Raw genomic sequence first — 18,906 nt, forward strand, 5'->3', positions numbered from 1 at the left:
TCAACAATCCCCCAGCACTAAATCTAAGTAGGTTTTAACACTACTCTAACGAAGGTAATTCAAAACTCCTACTGACCTCGAAAAAAAAGGCTTGATAGTTTCATAAACTTGGTAAGATGATATGACAGACTAGTTAGAAATATTGATTTGACTTGGAGCAGTCGTAACTATCATAGCAAAATTAGAACAAATGCAGATGCAGAAGAGACATCATCCTCCATCGTTTTTCTGTTACTTTTCCATTTCTACCAAATCAACGGAAAACTAGCAGGCTCACTGGCTACCATCAGACCGAAAAGTATATATTTTCATGGATTTGATTCCTATTCTCAGTATATAGCCAATATAGCATATCTGATTCTGGTCCATAAGTAATTCTCTTCATAAGTAATTTTAGTCAGTGTCAGTACTACCGTCACGTTTTTATTCTGATTATTCGACGTTGGTTCTGTCTCTGTTATTTATTTAGACTGTCGAAAAGCCTTCGATCAAATAGACGATTATGTTCTTCCTAGCAAATTGACAAAATGGGGACTCTCTAACCGAATGCTCACTCTAATTGAATCATATCTAGTTGACAGAAAACAATTCGTCCAATATAAATTTTTCAAATCGGATCAGTACGTAGTTACATCTGGTGTGCCACAAGGTTCTAATCTTGGACCTCTTTAATTTTTGTGAATGATTTGGCAACCTATTTGAATATTACTAGCCTACTATTTGCAGACGACCAGAAACTATATTATAAAATCGACGACATTATTGACTGCCAACGTGTACAACATGACTTAAATGTAATCGAACTTCGATGTAATAATAATCGTCGACAACTGAACGTATCCAAATGTAAAATAATATTTACAACAAAAAAGCGAATTTTAATATACGATTATTTAATCAACAATACTACAATCAACCGCGCACACGAGATAAAAGATCTTGGTATAACATACGACAGTAAATTAACATTCACAACACATATAAGGAATATAACTGCTGCTGCAAATAGGATTTACAGAAATGGCAAAAACTTCAAAAAAGTATTGTCACCTTAAAATTGCTATATTTTGCGTTTGCCAGATCAAAGTTAGAGTATGGCTCTGTGTTATGGAATCCAATTTACGACTACTAATAAACATCAATTAAGAGTGTGTAGAGGAAGTTCATAAAATACTCATGTCTAAAAGTTGATGATACCACAATGCCACAAGAGGCATCGATCATAACATTTTCTTGACACGATTTGATATGACATCTTTGGAAAATAGAAGAGTTATCCTTGGTATAAAATTCCTGCATAAATTACTAAATAGCAATATTAACAGTACGGTTCTTTTACCCGAGGTCAATTTCTTAGTACCAACCAAGACTTGAAGGTCGACACGATCAGAAAATCTGTTGCGAAGCAACACGCACAAATGTTATGCTACGTTCTCCATTGAAATGTATGTGCAGTATCGTTTCTTTTTTTTAGTGGATGCTACCATAGTTCATTTGATTGTCAAGTCCTTTCCACTTCGTTCTCAACATAGCACGACTTCCGCACTCCTCTCCATAACGGATGATATTTTCAAAGCAACCGATAAAAATCATGTTACATGTCTAGTTTAATTGGACTTTAGTAAAGCTTTTGATACCTTAGACCGCAGTCTTTTATGTAATAAACTTAGTCACTTTGGTTTGGATAAATGTGCCGTAGATCTTATTGAAAGCTTTCTGGAACACCGAACTCAGTGTATCAGCCTTGATCACTTAAAATCTGCAGTTCTGAACACCAAATTTGGAGTTCCACAAGGTTCCATTCTTGGACCTCTCTTATTTAACATCTATATCTCAGATTTCTACATTTGTATTAAATTTTGCAATATCCATCACTACGCTGATGACACTCAAATTTACTTATCTTTTCCGGAAGGCAACCTGGAAGCACAAGAACTGATAAATAGAGATCTCAATTCACTGTATAACGTCTCGTGCGCACATAACTTGAAATTGAATGCTAAAAAATCATCATATATGTTATTTGGACCCAAATCTAAAAGGAGCCTTATTTCCAACCTCATCAAGATCCACATAAATGATGATGCCTTGCCTTTCACTTCTGAAAACTTGGGTTTGTGGATTGACTCCGATTTGAGATTTTCTAAACATATCAGTCATCTTTGTAAATCGTCTTACAACATTCTCAGACAAATTTTTTCCAATAGAGACATTCTTTCTACACAACTCAAACTTAAGCTTTGCGAAACTTTAATTTTCTCTAAATTATCTTATTGCGATTGCATATATGGACCTGCACTTACTCAATACGACTCTCTTCGCCTCTAAAGAATTCAAAACTCTTGTTTGAGATTTTCCTTCGGTATACGTAAATTTGATCACATCAGTAGTAGGTTTGATGACTCCGGATGGTTAAGACTTGAAAAACTTCGCACTCCACACATCCTCACAAATACACATAGATTACTATTAACAAATAAACCTGATTATTTATATAATAGACTTGTTATTTTTTCCCAGACTAACAACTATTATACTCGAAATGGATCTGTCTTGGTCATTCCCAAACACAACTCGGCACTTTTTACTCGAAGTTTTTCCTATATATTTCCGCTAAGCTGTATAATAAGTTGCCCAGTGACTTCAGACTTTACACGATAATGACATTTAAAAAACGCTTGAAACTTCTTCTTAAATCATGGTAATTGATGCTCTGTATGTCGATTTTTGCAAAACCCTTATTATTATTCATTTTAATTAAGCTTTTATTATTGTGTTTATTGTTGTATTGGTTGATTTATCTTCTATTCTATACTTGTTATTATTATAGTTTTTATTGTATATTTTTGTAAGGTTGATTTGAAAAACAGCTTATGCTGATAATCCGCCTGTTCATCTAATTTATTTTTGATGAATAAAGTCGATTTATTATTATTATATTATTATTATTATTATATTATTATATTGACATTGGACTGGGATGGTCAAGTCGACTGCATAAGCCAGTCCTTTATATCCATTATAATCTAGTAGACGTAGTAGTTCAACCATTATGTGTTTCCATAACATTGTACTACTGTTTCTCCCATAATGATCGTGTATGAAAATATTTCTCCGAGCATGAAATCTACTCATCAGAAAATTGTATCATCGACCCTTCTTTTCTTCAACACCTTGGCTGATTGATTGTATAACCGCCACTCATCTTCAATCAATTCGAAAATTTTGTCAGAGTTTCATTTGAATCTCCCCAATATTCAATTATATATCAAAATTAGGGGAGACCGGGGTAAGATGAAGTTCGGGGCTGCACGGGAAGTAAGCTTGTGTGCGTGAATAGTAATCGTGTTCGGAGCGGCGACAGCGCCAATTGCACGAACTTCACTCTCCGCTAGTGTGTCCAAGCAGAGCGAACAGGTTAGAAGTCGTTTTTGCGTTGCAGAGAGAAAAAAGTGATATTGCAAGTGTTTTTACGCGATATTTGATTCGAAAACTGATGTACAGACATGTAAGTACCTGTGTTAATGTATTATTTCAATCCCGAGCTTATTATAGTAGTCCAAAACATTAAATTCAAACCAGATTTTTTCGCCGGTGAAGTTTGAGGTTAGAATTGCGTCGTCATATTTTTTACCTACGTGTGGATCGGGGCAAGATGATCGGGGCATAATGGGATACTATAATCAAGACTGATAATCAAGTGACTGGAAAAGGTAAAAAACAAATAAAGAAACCTGAAAAAAAGACTGCAAAAAAGATTAAAAAGACAAGTGACAAGGAAAACCTGCAGAAAAAGCGTCAAACCAAAAGGTGCAAAAAAGAAACTGAATCGGAAGATAGTTCATCCCAAGAAGAGAATGATGACTGTGCTTGCATCTATTGTGAATACTTATACTCAACCGTGTGCCACGGTTGGGCGCATAATTCATGTTCCGGAGTAGATGAGGAAGATGAAGAGGCACACAATTGTGAACGCTGTCTACCCGATTAAAAAGCGTACTCGTTTTGCCCCATAGCGTTTCCCATCTCACCCCAGTTATGGAGCAAAACCTGAAATTTGCCGAGTTTATTTTTTCATTATTTGCCAAAAAAGTTCTGTGATTTTGCATGCTACAATGTTTAATTATAAGAGAGAAATGTATAATGGTTACCTCTTTTGTTAAAGAATGTGATTAAAGAGTTTAATTTTCCTTGTATAACGACTTTTGTCTTAGCTATCTCATCTTGCCCCAGTCTCCCCTACTTGAATTTCGTTCAGTGAGGCAACTGCAAGCTTCAAAGTGTTTCTTTTTAATACTCTCAAGTATCTCTATTGCTTTAATCTCCGCACCCGTACCAATTTGTACCAATTTCAACTGTTTTAATTGAAATGGTAATCCTACATTTCCTTCACGATGAATATAAGAAGTCAATTAAACAAACATCACTGAATGCCCCAACGTTTTGTGAATAATCCCGCAGTATCTCGAGACTTAACAACTTCAGGCAAAATTAATGAGCCACTGTTTCTATATGTGGTTTGAACTAATGAATAAGGAGTGCGATGAAGAGCCCTATCAACATAAATTCAGAAGCTAATTGACTTGTCGGAAGATTCAATGTATATTCTGAAGGCGGCATAAGCTCGCTTAATTTTCGATGATTAATTGGATTTTACAGAAATGAAGTGAAATTTTGACGCATAATACATATTAGAATTTTTGGGAAAGAAAGATTTTGCCTTTCTACCTCTCCATCTCCATGCAAAAAATGTAAGAATCTCATAAAAAAAATATACCCCTTGCAATTTGAATATAATAATTGGTTTGGAAATCACCTCTAGATCCTCATTGAGATATGCAACCTCCTGCTGTCGGTGAAGATGTGCATCTGCAGCAGATGTCCTAGAATTCTTGTTTTTTTCCAATGAGTCGTTGATATACAATAAAAAGACGGTTGGAGACAATATGGATTTCTGGGGAACAGCAGCGTTGATGGTAAAAGTTTTCGAGAGATATCCATCGACGGTCACTTGCAGGAAACGTTTTCTCAGTAAGCTGGAGAGCCATACACAAAAATGATCCGACAAACCATAACATCGAAGTTTGGCAAGCAAACCCTCAGACCATACGCTTTCAAAGGTCTTAGAAAAATCAAGCGTTATTCCAAAAATGGCTGACATATGATAGAAGGTCGCCTGTTGATCTTTGTTTTCGAAAGCAATATTGATGATCGCTCAAGATGTTTGAAGACTTCCAAATATTTAATGAATATAGTTTAAAAAACTAAAAAACACGCTTTTAAGGAACATCTAACTAAAAAGTTGAAAATATTCTTTAAATAAGCTTAAAACAATACCGAACGGAAAATACTAGTTTTATTGTGAAAAAATCTACGGGCGCCTGATATATGAAAATTTGGCACAAAGCGCCCACGATTTTTTCACAATAATACTATCATTTTTCGTTCGTTATTGTTTCAAGCTTTCTTATAAAAATTATCTTCAACTTTTTCGTTCGATGTTCTTCAAAAGCATGTTTTTTAGTTTTTTTAAACTATATTTATTTTTCACTTTTTAGTCCGATTCATTGTCAAAAATATTTTTTTTGTTCTAGTCACTAATATTATAAATCTTCAACAGACGGCGCACGAATGTAAAATTTCTCTCAAACATCATAATTCAGTTTGAGGTCTCAAATGAGCCTTTTTCCTGAGAATAGTACAGCGAACGTGTCACGAGAGGCAGCACTAGTAGTAGGGACAAACATAAACCATTCACATGTAAAACAGTGTTATTTATATAATGTCAATTCATTATTTAAAAATATTAATCTAATATGAAAAATTATTTTGTGCTAGTATAATGCCAACAAAGCATTGCTGTTTTGCGAATTGTACGTCGGATAATCGATATCCGTAAGAAAACGTGTTTTTTATACCATTCATAAAACCTCATATCAATGAGGTTAGATGTAATAAATGGATACATGCTTTGAGGAGAATGGATTTAACAGTACAAAAAATAAATAAATATTCATATGTATGCTCTAAACATGAAATGAATAGTGAATTTTTCATAGTTATTTACCATTCATTAGAATGAGATATAACCTCAATCATTTATTAAATTATATTCATTTATTATATTTAATTAAATTTATTTCATAACCATCTATATTTGATTCATATTTCACTCGGAAATAAATCTGAAATTCATAATTTTCATAAATTTCTTTCATTACAGTTTGAATCTACCGCTATTCTTTTACTAGAGTCTGTAAACTAACCTGTCTATTAATTCTTTTTTTTTCATTTACTTTTAAATTACGGCATGTAAGCCAAAGTTTTAATGTTACAACATTGGTATCCTTTACAGTTGCAAATTTTAGTTTTGTTCCAGGAACATCTTCTTCTGTTGAAAACATTATTTTTTAATTGTACTTTATCATATGTTAATATGAGGAGTGATTTTTCGTACTTCAGGAAAAAGGTTCATTCTATAGTAATACTGAGATGCAATAAGTCTCCAACAGAGGGCGGACAGTTGTGAAATTTGTTTCGAAGTAAAGAGAAAATTTGCAGTAATAATTTCAAAAAACAATTCAGTCTTGATTTTTTGATTTGAAGTTTCTTTCAAAATATTAATGGACTAAAATATTTTTTCAGTGAATAATTTTATTTTTGAAATCAATCTTTTGATTTGATATATATGTCAGGCACCTTAATTCTAATTTTTCAATTTTTGGAAATATTTGAGTAACTGAATTTTTTAGGTGTAGGTACAATTTACGATAAAGTTTTCATTGTTGAAATCCATATTCTGGTTTGCTTTCAAATAATCAAATTAGATTATTTTCGTTCAAAACTCTTTTCTATACTGAACCACGTGTAATTGTAAATATTTAAATATTTCATCTGTAGTACAAAATTTCGCTAACACTCATAATTCTTAAAATATGTTTTTTATTTTGATTTTCTTTTCAACAACCTATCAAGGAGGTTACGTATAGCGAAATCTGCCCGCGAATAGCTCAAGCAATACGTACAGCGCCATCTACCCGCGAATAGATCAAGAAATATCAATGAGGGTTACGTATATCGCCATCTATCCGCGAATAGATCAAGAAATGTCAATGAGATCACGTACAGCGTCATCTGCCCGCAAACAGATCAAGCAATAATTGATAGTTACGTACAGCGCCATCTGCCCGCTAATAGATCAAGAAATATCAATGAGGTTACGTACAGCACCATCTGCCCGCGAATAGATCAAGCAATAATGCCGATAATTCTGTCAATACAGATGCCGAGCCTAAATATTACAAACAAACACACATACAAACAAACATACATACATACATACATAAAGGTGAAGCTAATATAAAGCGTGTAAATATGGTGATTTAAGGCTTTCTCTATGATTTTTTATATCACTGAGAGTGAAGGGAATAATCTATAGTTGCTTGGAAGATTTTTCTTGCCTTTTGAGAACAGGCTGAACGCGAGCAATCTTACAACAAAAAAAAATCCCTTCCTTGTAAGAAAGGTTGAAAAGTCTCCAAAATACTGGTGCGAGTTCATTGGTGCACTTTTTAAGAACGGTGACCGGTACTTCATCAGTACCAGACGCCTGTTGATGTTAAGCTGTTTTAAAATTCGTGTGACTAGATGGCATTGTGGGTTATAGTGTGGAAATAGTGGGTGGTGTCTTTCCCAGAAAATCTACTGTATCGTAAATTGTTCAGCTAGTAGATTTGCTTCATCTATGACTGTTGTTGCAAATGAAAGATCCGCTTGTATCAGTGGTGGAATTATGGATTTTGTAAAGTTTTGATCAACAGCTTTATCTACCGAACAAAAGGATCTAGACACGTTGGGAGTAGCAAGCACTTCATCCCTAATTGTGGCGTTCTTTGCTTTCATTCATTCTGATGTTTCAGCTGTTGCGAGCATTAACAAACTGGGATTTTTGCGCCATTGCCTAAAGGCGAAATTTTTGGAGGTGACAGCTTCCTCGCAATCTTTGTTGAACCGAGGTTTGCTGTTAGAAGTTCGTTTCATTGAAAAAGTTATATATGCATCCATGGATGATAGAATTACTCCCGTGACTTCAAAGGATCATTAAAGGATGATGGATCATTAAAGCTGAAACAAACATCTAGCCAGGGGAAATTCCAGAAATGATTTTGAAGATCCTTCCACTCGACAGATCTATAAAATTTATTCAAAAAAAGTGAACTTCCAGAACGAATAACTATTATTTCAATATTCGTATTCGAGTTATGTAGATGAAAGTCCCATTTCCAATACAATATTCATTCCACAATCATGTTTTCCAATTCAACAGTCATTTTATTTCGAACTCTCTGAACGGATTTACTGCATTTTAACAGTCATCAGGACTATAGAAACTGGGATTTATTCATGGCTTCACGCATTCATTCAACAGCGTTTTATTATTTGTCCATGAATATCAGGAATGCGTTATAAGCTTGAAATCAGCCAACGATGTATGGAGTTTATATTCGTTCTGTTAAATATGATTGTATGGATATTTTCAGAAACATACCGACAATGATGAAAATAAACACCTAAGAAAAGTTTGACAGAAGTTGTTTGCGTCTGAAAGTTGCAGTTTAAGGTACACGCTGCTGTGAAATATTCCCAAACTAGTAAAGTTCAAATTTGTTCCTGAAGTTACTAGACTTCTATTACTGAATAAGGAATATTGTAAGCGGTTTACAGTAAGCACACACTTCGATAACAACAGTTCCATTCAACAAAGTAAACTCATGCATATTCTTAGGACAGAAAAGTTTTGGTTTTCTACTTTTCCATCTACATACAAAAATATGTTGGAGCCTTCCAAAGAAAGGAAGAGAGCAACTAATTTTGAAATAAACTTCTCACAAAGATGTGTAGATCACGCAGTGAAGTAACTTTCAGACACAAACAGATAGAAAAAGCCCTCTCGATACAATTACTTTCATATAAAAACAAAAAAAAAGAAAACTTTCAACAAAACTACTCGTATATAAATACTAGATGACAAGTTTTCTGTACCGAGACTTCGAAGTACACTATTCAGAATAATAGTGTTTCATGTGAGTGAAGCGTTCCCATGAATGATATCTGTTTCAATTCCATAAAATATATTTGTAGGACAAACTGAATGAATAATTAAATCCTCATGTGGAAGTAGTTGTTTCGGAAAGGTTGTTCCTTTCGGTTTGTGTATGAAAAAAACTCTTGTGACGAAGAGTTTTCATTGTACATATTCTCGCCCTTTTTTCTTTTGAATGTATCCCACAGTTTTCATTCAATAATGGAGAAGTAGAGAACCAAAAACATTTAACCAATCTCTGTTGAGAATATTCTCTTCCAAATTTATTTGAAGCTGTTTTATAATCACATCACAACAAATACCAAAATAGAAATGGTTCTAAACCAAAGCATACAGGGTGTAACATAGGTACGTTGTAATTTTCAAGTGACTTGTGTCCGGAAATGCTTCGTTTCGGTGATACAGGGTGTTGAAATTGACTTTTTTGTTCGTTTTTTAAAAATAACTTTTGAAAAATATTTATCATTCGCACGAAATTTGGTACCCGGGGTTTTTTGGCGTGGGAAATCATAACTTTGTATCAATTTCCACGTAACATCTAGGGGGCGCAGCGTATGCCGTCTTTATTCATTTCAAATTCCCCTTACTTTTCAGGCAGTAAAATTTTGGTACTTTCCATAGAAAACCTAATTCTCACACATTTTCCAAGTAAAAATAATTACAATTTTCTATATCGATGCATATCACTTAGTTCTCGCTAAGTGAACTTGCTGAGAGCATCACAAAAACTAAGTATGTGATGGACCTTGTCAAAATAACAACTTTTTCCCATAAAATGTCTGATGGAAATAACTAAAATTCAAAAAATTTCAACAAACGGTATTTCGAAAACGAATGATTTTTTGATAAACATTTTATAGAAAACAGTTGTTTATTTTGACGAGATCCACCACATACTTAGTTTTCGTAATGTTCTCGACAATTTCAATCAGCGCAATGGAAGCGAAGTAATATGCATCGATATAGAAAATTGTAAATATTTCGAAAACTGTCTAAAAAGAGGGAAATTTGAAATAAATGGCACCGTACGCATCGTCCTCTAGATGTAACATGAAAATTAATACGAAATTGTGATTTCCCACGTCAAAAAAACCCGGGGTACCAAATATTTTGCGAATAATTTATTGTTTGCAAAAATTGTTGTTATAAAACTAACATAAACATTCAATTTCATACAGACTTTTTTTTCAGGAATACGTCACTTGAATATTATAACGTACTTGTTACACTCTTGAATTTCTCAGATTCGGATTACATTAGTGATTTGTATTTGAAACGGTTACGTTATCTATCATATCTATCTATCACATCTGAATAAGGGTTTAACACCGAATTATCGTATTACGTTCACCTAGATGGATGATACGGGAAAGGTATTCAATTAATCATCCAAATACGTTTGTAACAAGCGTTATGCTGCAAGAAACATCTGTGAATTCACTGAAATTTCCGTAAACAAACATAAATTCGAATGAATTCGGTACGGGTCACCTACTTTCTTGAATTATAAACAAATACCTACATTTGTGTTACCTACATCATGCGAATATTCCTGAAGGAGATCTGTGGAATTATTCAAAAAACGCTTCATTATAAGATTTTCACTTGACAGTTTCACAAAAACACATCATGCTAATTCGAACTTGGAATTCAGTCTCCACACAAGAGATTCTAAAGTGAGAATACCAAGTTCAAAGTCTGAATTTAGAGTTTGAATTCAAAATTTCGAGATTACTTTCATAACCTAATGTGATTTCGACTTGAAACTGAAAATTTCCACTACAAATTCTGACTTCTTGAAGTCAAAATCATGTGACATAAGTATTATTGGATATTTTCGAGAATTTTGTCCGTTTCAGTATCATATTTTTTTAGCTCCATCTCAATACATATACATTCTACTGTTTCCTGGTACATACCCTTCGATAAAGAATTTTGTAGTCTACACATTGATGCTGTTGATTTTTTTCCAAATTTTAATTTTCTACCTCCAGGTATTTGGCAATGATAGCGTTAATGAACGCACTGTTTGATGTTGGTTCCGGAAATTTTAGCCTCAAAGGAGAGCCTCAAAGTTGTCGACCTACAGTAATTCAGGATTTGAGGACCCTGGTGGAGACCCAAACGGTGCGTGAGATAAGGTTTTTGATAGTTTGGAACGTATTGGAATGGTCAAAAAGCTCAAAAAATAGGTGTCCCACGAGTTGAAAGATCCACAGAACCGTCTGTGATCTGACACAAGTACAGAGATATCATCTGCATACATTGTCACAGGAACATTTTTACATGGTACTTAGATATTAATAATATATAGCAAAAATAACACTGGACCCAAAATAGAACCCTGTGGAACACCTGTGTTGCTATCAGCTTATGTAGAATTTGTAACCTTCAAATCATTGCATTGTTCATTTCTCAAACACACATACAGTTTACGATTTTGTAGAAAGCTGTTAATCCATATCAGAGCATTATCTTCTACACCATTATGGTATAGCATCTTCATCAAAATATCATAATCCACACAGTCGAGTGCCCTGCTGAAATCGCAAAATATCCCAGCAGGGCACTCGCCAGCATCAATAAGGCGTGTTAGTTCGCTATAAAAGCGGTGTACTGTAGATGTTGAATTTCTCGGTCTGAACCCGTGCTTATTTCCCTAGCTTATTCCGTTAGTAACGAGAAAACATGAGAGGCGGTCTAAAATGAGTATTCAAAAATTGGAAATATAGATGGTATGGTTATTGACCTATAGTTAGAAATTATGTCACGTTGTTGATATGTTTATATGGAAGTTGATATGGATTCTGATCAAGTATGGGTCAATTCCATTCAATTTCCAGTTTGAATATTGGCTCTTAAAATCCGAACTTGAGAGTATATAAACTGAAGGATACGAATTGAAATCAGCTTTTTCCCGGAAAATGATGCAGCATGGAGGAGTCAGTATCTACACAACAAACGATATAGATGCGAAGAGTGTAGAGAGTGTTGTCAGAAAAAGTATTGAAGGTCATTTGGGATGTGTAAGTGTAGTAATTAGGAAAATGAAAATTGTAATTGTATGTGTTTACAGAACTGGCTTAGTATCATTTGATATTTTCATTGAGAATATGAAAGAAATAATCGATTCAGTTCATAATATCAATTTGTTTGGAGACAACGTACAAACTAAGGTATTTTTAGACTAACTCCTCACTCACAACATAACACAAACTATTTTTGACCCAACCAGAGTAACAAATATTTCATCTACTCTATTAGATAACATTTTTGTAAATTTTAAGGACTATGAAAAAAAGCATGATTTTAAATAATGCATTATCTGATCACCATGGACAAATGATAACCCTTTTCACAAATAAAATTGAAAAAATGAGATAAGATAGATCAAAAAGAGAATATTCTCAAAAAATAAAATTATTCAGTTCAAACAGGATCTCGCTGGAGTTAATTGGGAAAGTGTAACACAAAGTACAGATGTAAATATAGCATACCGCTTTTGTTCGAATATTTTCATCAGAATAATGAACCTGATCTGTGTGGAAAAAAAGTTTAATAAAACTAGACCCAATTCATGGATAACTGTTACAGTTCCCAAAATGCAAGAGCGGATTTATAAGATAACAGAAAAGTAGTGTATTGAAATCATATATTTATGCACAGCATCCACCCTGTATAACATTCAAAATAATTCAGTTCAGTTTTTGTGCCTAAAGACAATCGGAATAATTCGACCTTGAATAACGTTGATAGGAAAAAAAAGAAAGGAAAAAGGAAAGGGTTGTTTCTCTGGGAAGGAGAGTTGAGTTTGATTATCTTCTCTGGAGCAAGAATTTTGAGCTCATCACTGTGTGGATTTGAAGAAACCAAAATATTCCATACAGGAATAACTATATTTGGGTTATCTAAAGGAATAACTCACCCACAGTATTGGGGATTTTTATTAAGTACCCGTTCTCTTGTCAAATTCCAATCTTCGGGCCACACAACAACTACGGTAAGAACCCACTTCCCGAAAATACCCTAAAGGCTATATCCTAAAGGCTGGTTGTGGAATTGGCCGCGGTGGTAGTGTGTCCGACTCACGATCGGAAGGTCGTGTGTTCGATTCCCGCTTCGACCAGATATTTTTCTCGAGAGAATTTATCTGGTTGAAGCTGGAATGATTCTGCAACCGTGTTAGGAATCACACGTTAAAAGGTAAGACCTCGTTAGTCCTTAGCTCGCACAAGTTTCTCAACTTCTGAGAGTTGACGTTCGTATGGGGGCGACAGCTGATTAACGGAAAAACAGATTTTAAACAGATTTTTTCTAAACCTCAACCTTATTTTAGGCCTTCTCATTACCACCTCAAGTCGATATTGTGAACTATATCCTGGTGTATCTCTCGCAAGGCTAGACCACTACACCCCTTATATCTCTGATTACGGTCTTCCGGGGAGCACGTTATCTGCATGGAAAGGATCATTTCCTGAGTGGACTGCGTACAGGGGTTGGATCGTGCTGCTGGAGACTATTCTCCCATATCCCTTGCATGTAACGTCTTTCCTGTTATGTATTATACCCTCCCGCACGACCTCGAATCAACATTGCGGCACAAATTGCGAATTCTAGAATGAACCAAATATTTACCACACCTTAAGTTTAATCATAAGTTGCTAACATTTATATCTGTGAACCCAAAAGTATACTTCTGGGCCATAAACCTGTAATCACCATAAGCTTGGCGTGTTTAAAGAGATAATACACTTATCCTCTAAGTGGACTTATATTTACCCACCATCCCTCTCCGCTGAGTTTCGGCCGCCCATGATTTAGTTCCTAAGTAACAAAGTAACCCGTTTCAATCTACGATAACGGATGTTACATAACAAGGGGTATAAAAAAAACTTGCTCTAGAAAACGCTCATTATACACACTAGAGCTGAGGAGCACTCAGTATTTTTAAAATTATTGTGCCGTCCTCAGTAAACTTAATGCAGCTGCTGAAAAAATGTCCAACACTGAATATATAATGGAAGCCGAAAATAAAACCAAAGCTACCTTGTCATTATTCAAAAAAATAAAACCCAACTACCACAAAAACAATATCCTAGAAAGTTTTGCAATGAAATATAATGATTCACAAACCATAGAAAATCAAATCAATAAGTATTTTATTGAAGCTTGTCCTGACCTAAATAAACCAGAAAGCCCAGATTATACAAAAATAAAAGAATGTGATGATGCTTTTGTCTTTGAAGCTACCACTCTGTTTGAAATAATAGAATGTATTGAAAAATTGAAAAATTAAAAATCTGTTGGTGTGTCTAATGAAAGAAACTGCAGAGATTATAACCTATCCTTTAAATTTCTCACAAGTAGTATTCCCAGAAATATTGAAAGTGGCATATATTAAAGCTTTATTCGAAAAAGGAAACAGTGATGAAGAAAGTAACTACAGGTCCATATCATTATTGCCAAATCCCAGTAAAATTTCTTGAAAGCTCATGAACAAACGTTCACTTCAGTTTTTAGATGATAGATAGATAGATAGATAGATAGATAACGTTATTACCTCATTAGCCACATAAGTGTAGGTTCGTTAGTTACAATCATCGGATACAACCGGATACAATCTTTGAAATCCAACATTATATTGAAAAAAAATATAAAAAAAAGGTAGAATTAATGATATAGAAATGTTAAAGAAACAGTACAATAAACAAGTATTCACACCCAGATTTGAATGCAAAATTACTATTTATTAACATTTAGAAGATCTACGAATTCTTGAATATTATAAAGCGGATTGTCAGCCAGTAGAGTTTTTACAAGCTTTTTGAATCTGTTAACGGTGGTATTTTTTATTTCCTTCGACAGCAGTTTATAAAAGTAACTTCCTGCCCACTCTGGTGATTTTTTATACGAGAGGTGCTTGAAGCTTCTGAGATGTATACTCTCCTGTTTTCTCGTTCTGAATTTTTTTGTAGGTTGATGATATTCCTATGTGTGTCTATCAATAATTTGAATAAATATATACCTGTTACGGTAAGAATTTTTTGAGATTTAAAAGTTGGTATACACGATTTACGGTATTCCAGGCTATATATTAATCGAATGATGCGTTTCTGGATCATGAATACTCGGTTCCGTTCTGTAGCTTGTCCCCATGTGGTGATATTATAGCTAATAGCTGAGTAGGCAAAGGCGTAATAAACGTTTAGCAGGGATGATCTGTTCAAGGTTGATTTCAGTGAATATAGGGCAAAAAACGATTTGTTCAATCTCTGACACACGCTGTTGATTTGATCAGACCACATAAATTTTTCATCAATAATTGTGCCGAGAAAGGTATTGGTCGGGCTGGTAGTGACCATAAAATTATCTTTTTTGATTGATATATTATTGGACAGTGACCTAGGATTTGTGGAAAATTGCATAATTTCAGTTTTTCCGAATTGAGAATTAGACGGTTATTGTCGCACCACCAAAGAAATTGTTTGATAATGTGCTGTTAGCAAAAGAACAAAATTGATTCCGTAAAGATAAATCAACTATACAGGCAATATATCAAGCCACTGAAAAAATTTAACATCATTTGAACAAAGATGATTATACTATAACTTCGTGTATTGACCTGTCAAAAACATTTGACAGTATTAGTAATGAAATTTTATGCAACAAACTTGATAAATATGGAATCAAAGGCACATCTTTGGACTTAATCAAATCCTATTTGACAAACAGAACCCAACATTTGATTGAAAATGACATCGCGGGAATATTTAAATCAGACTAAATTGTGATAAAAAAAGATATGCCACAGGAATCCATCCTAGGCCCATCATTATATATACTGTACACAAATGAAATACCAAATGTAGTAATGGAGATATTGTATTATATGCTGATGATATATCGATCATCGTAAAAGAGAACTCTCAGTTGGTCATGACACAGACAACAAATGTGCTAGATATATTCAATTTCCTCACAGCAAATGACCTACTACTTAATATTGACAAAACTCAAATAATTCATTTCGCAAATTGATCCTTGCCAGAGTTGAATACGTTTAAATAATAATCAAAATATAAACATATGCAATCAGGTAAAATTTTTGGGACTGTTGATAGATGAGAGACTGGACTGGGAAAATCTCATAGACTACTCATCAAAAAATATTGCAAAATATTACTATGCACTGAGAATACTCAAACATGTCTCAACCGAAGCTGCCCTCTCTGCATACCATGCTTATATTCAATCTAGGATAAAATATGGAATTATAATCTGGGGAAACTATGTTAATATCTCTAGGATACTCATACTACCAAAAAAATGTATCAGGTATATCTATAAGATGAAAAAACGATAGCTGCAGAGAAGTTTTCATTAGGAGCAAAATTTTAACTTTAATAAATGTCTATATATATGAAGCAGTAGTATTTGTAACAGAAAATAAATCAGAACTTTTCATTAACTGTGAAAAGGATCACGTATGAATGATTTTAGAAATGAGAAATGCAACTATATATACATACAAAGAAATGTCAAATATAGCGTTATAAACATTCACAATGAATTTCCACTCACTCTAAGGAATCTTCCAATTTCAACAATGAAGTGTCGTTTGAAGAACTACCTCGTAAAAAAAGCTCCGTCACGCTGGAACCCGCTTTGAAACAAATCTACCTTTTTTAGCCTACTTCACCTACAAAAGTTACTGATAAATGTAGTAATGTTCATTTTTTTGTAGTCTTATCGGTTACTGAGAAAGCACTATTGATATTATTCAAACTACGAAATACAAGCAATAATGCGCTAAAAAGTTTTGAAATAGGTTCTAAATTGATTGTGGTTTATTGTAGTGACAACACAATATCAATTTATTTTATATTCTTGTGAAATATAGCGAAAAACTACGATAGCAAGACTTCAAATCATTAAATAACAATTGTCCTCAAACTACAAACGATGGAGTTGATTGTAGCTGAAATTAGATGTTTGTAGTTACCATTGAACACATCAAAAATGAATGAAATAAAATCAAGTATTTTTCAACTAAACTAAGCTAGCATAACCTATGCTAACCAACATACGTAACCTTGAATCTGAAGTAAAAACTAACGTATTCTAGAATGATTTATTTGGAAAAAACATCTACCCTCAACATCTACCTGACTTCCGAATTCAAAAACGAACTCATGTTAGTATGTTGGAAATAATTCTCAATCGTGAACATCTAACATGAGTTGGTTTTTGAATTCGGAAGTCAGGTTAGATGTTGAGGGTAGATGCTGTTTTCCAAATAAAGCATTCTAAAACACGTTAGTTTTTACTTCAGATGTCAGGTTACATATGATGGTTAGGATAGGTTATGTTAGGTTAGTTCAGTTGAAAAATACTCGATTTTATAACATAACCTAACTGAAACCTATGCTAACCTAACATAACCTATGCTAACCAACATATGTAACCTGGAATCTGAAGTAAAAACTAACGTATTTTAGAATGATTTATTTGGAAAAAACATGTACCCTCAACATCTACCTGACTTCCGAATTCAAAAACGAACTCATGTTAGTATGTTGGAAATAATTCTCAATCGTGAACATCTAACATGAGTTGGTTTTTGAATTCGAAAGTCAGGTTAGATGTTGAGGGTAGATGTTGTTTTCCAAATAAAGCATTCTAAAATACGTTAGTTTTTACTTCAGATGTCAGGTTACATATGATGGTTAGGATAGGTTATGTTAGGTTAGTTCAGTTGAAAAATACTCGATTTTATTTCATTCATTTTTGATGTGTTTAATGGTAACTACAGACATCTAATTTCAGCTACAATCAACCCCATCGTTTGTAGTTTGAGGACAATTGTTATTTCATGAATTAAAGTCTTGTTATCGTAGCTTATTTGCTATACTTCAGAAGAATATAAAATATAGTAATATTTTGTTGTTACTACAATAAACTACAATCTATTTAGAACCTATTTCAGAACTTTTTGGCACATTATTACTCGTCCTTCGTAGTTAGAATTATATCAATAATGCTTTCTCAGTAACCCGTAAGACTATTAAAAAAGAAGATTACTACATTCATTAGTATCATTTGTAGGTAAAGTAGGCTAAAAAAAAGGTAGACTTTTTTCAAAGCGGGTTCCAGCGTGACGGAGCTCGTAAAAAACCTTATTATAGCTTGCAGGAATTCTTAAATGATAGTATGCTAACTATATGAATATTATTTATACATGCTTGATTTTTTTTTCTTGAAACTACGTGTGTGAATTTTGTATGTAAAGCTTTGATTTGTTACTTAGTTTGTTATTTATTACTGACATGTTCCACACTCCGAGGAGTGTGTCAGGAGTAAATGAATGTGTCCGGAGTAAATGAAGATCTATCTATCTGAACTTGGACTCAATTTTTTTTTTATTCTTCAAAGTCCTGATTCCATGTATGAAGGTAAAATTCCGTAATTTGGCCCTTTGCGGCTACGTATAAAAATATTCAAAATATTTTTGAGATGCTGAACGCTGAGTAGCTTTCCCGCTCATAAGTAGTTTTTCCAAACATCCCCAAGTTAACAAGATATATTCAAGCGATGCATCGGACCCGTCCCCTTCCTCTTCATTTCTTCTCCCCCTTTCAACACCGTATCCTGATTTCCCAGTCCGAAATCAACGTGTTCGACTCGATTAGACGTCTGGAGCGAGCGTCGTTCCGGCAGAGGCCATCTCTCTCTCCCTTCCGTGGCAAAACGGCCGTCCGTTAGTTTAGTTTATGTTGTAGTGCGCTTTTAGTAGCGAAAAGGAG

General features: G+C 33.9%; 1 protein-coding gene across 3 annotated transcripts in view; it reads left to right on the top strand.

The window, feature by feature from the left end:
- LOC111501873 (uncharacterized) overlaps window positions 1–18,906 on the top strand; it is a 314,266-nt gene that overhangs the window by 201,513 nt on the left and 93,847 nt on the right. The gene's annotated exons all lie outside the window — the stretch shown is intronic.

This window comes from Leptinotarsa decemlineata, unplaced genomic scaffold, assembly GCF_025532065.1.
Source record: "Leptinotarsa decemlineata unplaced genomic scaffold, Ldec_3_MD MMD2_tig00001064_RagTag_RagTag, whole genome shotgun sequence".
NCBI classification, from domain to species: Eukaryota; Metazoa; Arthropoda; class Insecta; order Coleoptera; family Chrysomelidae; genus Leptinotarsa; species Leptinotarsa decemlineata.